We start from the raw sequence: 7,619 nt of genomic DNA, 5'->3' as shown, positions 1-7,619 counted from the left end.
TAAGGTTGTTAGTTGCTTTAGGCAACTTTTTTAATTGACAATTGATAATTAACAATTGATAATTAAAAAAAATATCTTAACATACTGAGATAAAGAAAAGTACTTTTATTTACTATTTTTAGAAAGTTTCTCCCTCTCTCGTTTGTTCAACCAGAGAGGAAAAGGGTGTACATAAGCTTACGGATTATTAGTACTACTCGACTATGACATTACTGCCTTTACATCTATAGCCTATCAACGTGGTCATCTTCCACGATCCTTAAAAGAAATCTCATCTTGTGGTGGGTTTCGCGCTTATATGCTTTCAGCGCTTATCCCTTCCCAACGTAGCTACTCTGCGGTGCCCCTGGCGGGACAACAGATACACTAGAGGTTAGTCCAATTCGGTCCTCTCGTACTAGAATCAGATCCACTCAAATTTCTAACGCCCACAGTAGATAGAGACCGAACTGTCTCACGACGTTCTGAACCCAGCTCGCGTGCCACTTTAATGGGCGAACAGCCCAACCCTTGGGACCTTCTCCAGCCCCAGGATGTGACGAGCCGACATCGAGGTGCCAAACCCCCCCGTCGATATGAGCTCTTGGGGGAGATCAGCCTGTTATCCCCGGCGTACCTTTTATCCTTTGAGCGATGGCCCTTCCATGCGGAACCACCGGATCACTATGCTCTACTTTCGTACCTGATCGACCTGTATGTCTCTCAGTCAAGCTCCCTTATGCCATTGCACTCTACGCACGGTTACCAAGCGTACTGAGGGAACCTTTAGAAGCCTCCGTTACTCTTTTGGAGGCGACCACCCCAGTCAAACTACCCACCAAGCACTGTCCCCCACATTGCGGGGTTAGGCCTCAGATAAACAAAGGGTTGTATTTCAACAATGACTCCACAACGCCTGGCGACGCCGCTTCATAGTCTCCAACCTATCCTACACATCATTTATCCAAGGTCAATACTAAGCTATAGTAAAGGTGCACAGGGTCTTTTCGTCCCACTGCGGGTAAACGGCATCTTCACCGTTACTACAATTTCACCGAGCTCATGGCTGAGACAGTGTCCAGATCGTTACACCATTCGTGCAGGTCGGAACTTACCCGACAAGGAATTTCGCTACCTTAGGACCGTTATAGTTACGGCCGCCGTTTACTGGGGCTTCAATTCAATGCTTCTCCGAAGATAACATCTCCTCTTAACCTTCCAGCACCGGGCAGGTGTCAGGCCCTATACTTCATCTTACGATTTTGCAGAGCCCTGTGTTTTTGATAAACAGTCGCCTGGACCTCTTCACTGCGGCCAGCATTGCTGCTGGCGACCTTTCTCCCGAAGTTACAGGTCTATTTTGCCTAATTCCTTAGCCATGAATCTCTCGAGCACCTTAGGATTCTCTCCTCAACTACCTGTGTCGGTTTACGGTACTGGTACTAATTACCTGAAGTTTAGAGGTTTTTCTTGGAAGCCCTTAGGCGCACTATCTCTTTGTCCGAAGACTCCGAGTACTATCGTATTTCACCAAAATCTACGGATTTGCCTATAGATCTTATAGCTAGGTACTTTAACGAACTATTCCGTCAGTTCGCGGCGCTTTCATCACTCCGTCACCCCATCACAGTAATTAGTAGTACGGGAATATTAACCCGTTAGCCATCGACTGTCCCTTTCGGGTTCGCCTTAGGACCAGACTAACCCACAGCTGATTAGCATAGCTGTGGAAACCTTAGTTTTTCGGTGTGCGGGTTTCTCGCCCGCATTATCGTTACTTATGCCTACATTTTCTTTTCTAACCAGTCCAGCATACCTGACGATACACCTTCAACCCTGTTAGAATGCTCCCCTACCACTTACAGTAAACTGTAAATCCATAGCTTCGGTAATATGCTTATGCCCGATTATTATCCATGCTCGTCCGCTCGACTAGTGAGCTGTTACGCACTCTTTAAATGAATGGCTGCTTCCAAGCCAACATCCTAGCTGTCTGGGCAGACAAACCTCGTTCTTTCAACTTAGCATATATTTGGGGACCTTAGCTGATGGTCTGGGTTCTTTCCCTCTCGGACTTGGACCTTAGCACCCAAGCCCTCACTGCTGTGAAACATTATATAGCATTCGGAGTTTGTCAGGAATTGGTAGGCGGTGAAGCCCCCGCATCCAATCAGTAGCTCTACCTCTATATAACTATCATCAGCGCTGCACCTAAATGCATTTCGGGGAGTACGAGCTATTTCCGAGTTTGATTGGCCTTTCACCCCTACCCACAGGTCATCCGAAGACTTTTCAACGTCAACCGGTTCGGTCCTCCACTGTGTGTTACCACAGCTTCAACCTGCCCATGGGTAGATCACACGGTTTCGCGTCTAACACTACTGACTAAAGCGCCCTATTCAGACTCGCTTTCGCTACGGATCCGTGACTTAATCACTTAACCTTGCCAGCAACGTTAACTCGTAGGCTCATTATGCAAAAGGCACGCCGTCACCCCACGAAAGGGCTCCGACCGCTTGTAAGCGTATGGTTTCAGGATCTATTTCACTCCGTTATTCACGGTTCTTTTCACCTTTCCCTCACGGTACTGGTTCACTATCGGTCTCTCAGGAGTATTTAGCCTTAGCGGATGGTCCCGCCAAATTCAGACAGGGTTTCACGTGCCCCGCCCTACTCAGGATACCACTATCTATTATACTCGTTACCCATACGGGGCTATCACCCTCTATGGCGTCACTTTCCAGTAACTTCCGGTTCCTTGTACATAAAATGTCGTGGTCCTACAACCCCAACATTGCCGTAACAACATTGGTTTGGGCTAATCCGCGTTCGCTCGCCACTACTTACGGAATCACTTTTGTTTTCTTCTCCTCCGCCTACTTAGATGTTTCAGTTCAGCGGGTTTGCCCACCTATCGGTGTACTATGTCTTCAACATAGTGGGTTGCCCCATTCGGATATCTGCGGATCAATCGGTGTGTGCCCGTCCCCGCAGCTTTTCGCAGCTTATCACGTCCTTCTTCGCCTCTGAGAGCCTAGGCATCCCCCATACGCCCTTATTTTGCTTATTGTACCAATCTCGTTACTTAAAACGAGACCGTTTTTTTTTGTCTTTTGTTATTAAATAACAAAAAACGCTTTCTACTTTTTATTATTTTCTTATCTCAATATGTCAATGAACTTTAACAATTAATAATTATCAATTGATAATTGTCAATTATTTCGTGGAGAATAACGGAGTCGAACCGTTGACCTCCTGCGTGCAAGGCAGGCGCTCTAGCCAGCTGAGCTAATCCCCCATTTTCAATTTTAGATTTTTGAATTCAGATTTTAGACACCTTAATTCTTATCTAATTTCTTTTGGTGAATCCCAGCATCTAGAATTTCCTTTTTTTTTAAGTTAAATAGTAGTCCCGGGCAGACTCGAACTGCCGACCCCTACATTATCAGTGTAGTACTCTAACCAGCTGAGCTACGAGACTCTGTTTTACTTAATTTTTCATTATTTTTTAAATTAACAGCAAGAGTAATACAATCTCAAATTCAGAATCCTATAAATAATCATCTTGTTTCCTCAACGTGTGCAAGCACTAACATTTGAGGCTCTAGAAAGGAGGTGTTCCAGCCGCACCTTCCGGTACGGCTACCTTGTTACGACTTAGCCCTAGTTACCAGTTTTACCCTAGGCAGCTCCTTGCGGTCACCGACTTCAGGCACCCCCAGCTTCCATGGCTTGACGGGCGGTGTGTACAAGGCCCGGGAACGTATTCACCGGATCATGGCTGATATCCGATTACTAGCGATTCCAGCTTCACGGAGTCGAGTTGCAGACTCCGATCCGAACTGTGACCGGTTTTATAGATTCGCTCCTGGTCGCCCAGTGGCTGCTCTCTGTACCGGCCATTGTAGCACGTGTGTAGCCCAAGGCGTAAGGGCCGTGATGATTTGACGTCATCCCCACCTTCCTCACAGTTTGCACTGGCAGTCTTGTTAGAGTTCCCGACTTGACTCGCTGGCAACTAACAACAGGGGTTGCGCTCGTTATAGGACTTAACCTGACACCTCACGGCACGAGCTGACGACAACCATGCAGCACCTTGTAAATTGTCTTGCGAAAGATCTGTTTCCAAACCGGTCAATCTACATTTAAGCCTTGGTAAGGTTCCTCGCGTATCATCGAATTAAACCACATGCTCCACCGCTTGTGCGGGCCCCCGTCAATTCCTTTGAGTTTCATTCTTGCGAACGTACTCCCCAGGTGGGATACTTATCACTTTCGCTTAGCCACTGAGATTGCTCCCAACAGCTAGTATCCATCGTTTACGGCGTGGACTACCAGGGTATCTAATCCTGTTCGCTCCCCACGCTTTCGTCCATCAGCGTCAATCAATTAGTAGTAACCTGCCTTCGCAATTGGTATTCCATGTAATCTCTAAGCATTTCACCGCTACACTACATATTCTAGTTACTTCCTAATAATTCAAGTTCAGCAGTATCAATGGCCGTTCCACCGTTGAGCGATGGGCTTTCACCACTGACTTACTAAACCGCCTACGGACCCTTTAAACCCAATGATTCCGGATAACGCTTGGATCCTCCGTATTACCGCGGCTGCTGGCACGGAGTTAGCCGATCCTTATTCTTACGATACCGTCAAGCTGCTTCACGAAGCAGTGTTTCTTCTCGTACAAAAGCAGTTTACAATCCATAGGACCGTCATCCTGCACGCGGCATGGCTGGATCAGGCTTGCGCCCATTGTCCAATATTCCTCACTGCTGCCTCCCGTAGGAGTCTGGTCCGTGTCTCAGTACCAGTGTGGGGGATCTCCCTCTCAGGACCCCTACCCATCGTTGCCTTGGTAAGCCGTTACCTTACCAACTAGCTAATGGGACGCATGCTCATCTTTCACCGTTGTGACTTTAATTATTAAGTGATGCCACTCAATAATACTATGAGGTATTAATCCAAATTTCTCTGGGCTATCCCTCTGTGAAAGGTAGATTGCATACGCGTTACGCACCCGTGCGCCGGTCTCTATATCCGAAGACATATACCCCTCGACTTGCATGTGTTAAGCCTGCCGCTAGCGTTCATCCTGAGCCAGGATCAAACTCTTCATCGTATATTTTAATATTATATTGCGATGAATTATCTATCGGTTCTTTTCGAATCTTACGACTCTATTACTCTTATTTTATTTGTTTTGAAATCTCTTTCAAAACGGCTGTCAATTCAATATGTCTACGAACGTGTATTTCTTTATTTTCTCCGCCTTAAGTTGCTTCTCAAAGCGGGTGCAAAACTAAAAATTTATTTTGTTTCTCGCAAGAAAAATTTAAAAAATTTTGAAACTTTTTTTTCGTCTCATTTTTTCATTTCTCCTACCAGTCTTTCAAATAACTTTCCACATTTTGCGGGGTGCAAATGTAATATCCGTTTTCCATTCTCACAAGCTTTTTCTAATCTTTTTTTTGAAAATTTCTTTTCTCTTTAATTAAACTTCTTGTCAGTATTTCGGTGAACGTTTATCGCTGTTGCGGGTGCAAAAGTACCACCTTTATTCAGTTATACAAGCCTTTTTACCAAGTTTTTTTGATCTTTTTTCAAACTTTTTCTTAACTCGCTGATAACAGATTCTTTACAGATCATCTTTTTTCAATGTTACGTAAGATTTTTCTACATTACACTGTCTTTCCTCTATTTTTTCATCTTTTACCTCCTCCTATTTTGCAGAGTTTTTAACCTTAAAGGCACTTTCTTGAAGAGAAATCAAAGTCTGGAAGCACCGCTTCTGCCATTTTTAATCCCAACGAGCATCGTTTTCCTTCTCTGATTTCATTTTTCCTGATATTTTCTTCTGGAAACTCGTGCCCAAGCCCCGATAGAAAGGACTTAACCTAACACCTCACGGCACGAGCTGACGACAACCATGCAGCACCTTGAAAAATGTCCGAAGAAAAGTCTATTTCTAAACCTGTCATTTCCCATTTAAGCCTTGGTAAGGTTCCTCGCGTATCATCGAATTAAACCACATAATCCACCGCTTGTGCGGGCCCCCGTCAATTCCTTTGAGTTTCAAACTTGCGTTCGTACTCCCCAGGTGGCTAACTTATCACTTTCGCTTAGTCTCTGAAGCTTACGCCCCAAAAACGAGTTAGCATCGTTTACGGCGTGGACTACCAGGGTATCTAATCCTGTTCGCTCCCCACGCTTTCGTCCATCAGCGTCAGTTGTTGCTTAGTAACCTGCCTTCGCAATTGGTGTTCTAAGTAATATCTATGCATTTCACCGCTACACTACTTATTCCAGCTACTTCAACAACACTCAAGACTTGCAGTATCAATGGCAGTTTCATAGTTAAGCTGTGAGATTTCACCACTGACTTACAAATCCGCCTACGGACCCTTAAAACCCAATAAATCCGGATAACGCTTGCACCCTCCGTATTACCGCGGCTGCTGGCACGGAGTTAGCCGGTGCTTATTCGTATAGTACCTTCAGCTAGATACACGTATCTAGGTTTATCCCTATACAAAAGAAGTTTACAACCCATAGGGCCGTCGTCCTTCACGCGGGATGGCTGGATCAGGCTCTCACCCATTGTCCAATATTCCTCACTGCTGCCTCCCGTAGGAGTCTGGTCCGTGTCTCAGTACCAGTGTGGGGGATCACCCTCTCAGGCCCCCTAAAGATCGCTGACTTGGTGAGCCGTTACCTCACCAACTATCTAATCTTGCGCGTGCCCATCTCTATCCACCGGAGTTTTCAATACCAGATGATGCCATCCAGTATATTATGGGGTATTAATCTTCCTTTCGAAAGGCTATCCCCCAGATAAAGGCAGGTTGCACACGTGTTCCGCACCCGTACGCCGCTCTCTCATTTCCGAAGAAACTATACCGCTCGGCTTGCATGTGTTAGGCCTCCCGCTAGCGTTCATCCTGAGCCAGGATCAAACTCTCCATTGTATGTTTGTCTGACTCACTCAAAGTTGACTTCGCTTTGGTTTATTTTTTTTACTTGGTTGTTATATTGTATTTCAATGATCTCTTTTCTTTCGCTTTTACCAATGATATTATATAAAAACAAAAGCAGATATGTTATAAGCGCTCGCGCTGTGAATACTCAAATACGTCCCAATTGGGACGTCTTGTGTTTAGTCTTCGTGTGGCCTGCGTCGTGCGCAATCGCGTGCGTACCACACCGTAAGTTCCTGTTCTTACCAAAATAAATAAAAAATGCCATCGTGTGTGTTTCGAAAGTGTACCAATTATGACTCTAAAGTAAACAAAATACAAGGGATCTCTTACCACATGTGATTATGCAAAATTATTTAGTATTTATATTTTCAATTATTTATGCAAACAATCAAGACGCCATGCGCCATGTTCAAGTTAAGAAAGAGAAAGCGATCTTGTTTTGACGTTAGAGCGATAAGGATGCGTGCGCTGCGGACATAGATTAGTTAGTGCAGAATCGTTAAAACTATAGCTATCTCTTTCATTTGCGTGCTATTTCGTATCTTTTGTTTCACTTATCAGTTACATTTGTCAATGTGTGCAATTTGGAATAGCTCGGCACGGATTCAAATCGTAATTTCTATGAACGTAACATATCTATAGTTCTTTAATATCATTGTA

General features: G+C 44.9%; 2 non-coding genes across 2 annotated transcripts; both read right to left on the bottom strand.

Annotated features, from left to right (window-relative positions):
• Positions 1 to 3,203: 3,203 nt before the first annotated feature.
• Positions 3,204 to 3,277, bottom strand: TRNAA-UGC (transfer RNA alanine (anticodon UGC)). Its single transcript has one exon. It is a non-coding gene; the product is annotated as a tRNA-Ala (tRNA).
• Positions 3,278 to 3,386: 109 nt separating this feature from the next.
• TRNAI-GAU (transfer RNA isoleucine (anticodon GAU)) lies at positions 3,387 to 3,460 on the bottom strand. The gene has a single exon. It is a non-coding gene; the product is annotated as a tRNA-Ile (tRNA).
• Positions 3,461 to 7,619: the final 4,159 nt, after the last annotated feature.

Source organism: Ostrinia furnacalis, unplaced genomic scaffold, assembly GCF_004193835.3.
Source record: "Ostrinia furnacalis isolate ACB-3 unplaced genomic scaffold, ASM419383v2 OfSCF2472, whole genome shotgun sequence".
NCBI lineage: Eukaryota > Metazoa > Arthropoda > Insecta > Lepidoptera > Crambidae > Ostrinia > Ostrinia furnacalis.
The sequence above is the reverse complement of the archived record's forward strand: the minus strand, read 5'-3'. Positions and strand labels throughout refer to the sequence as shown.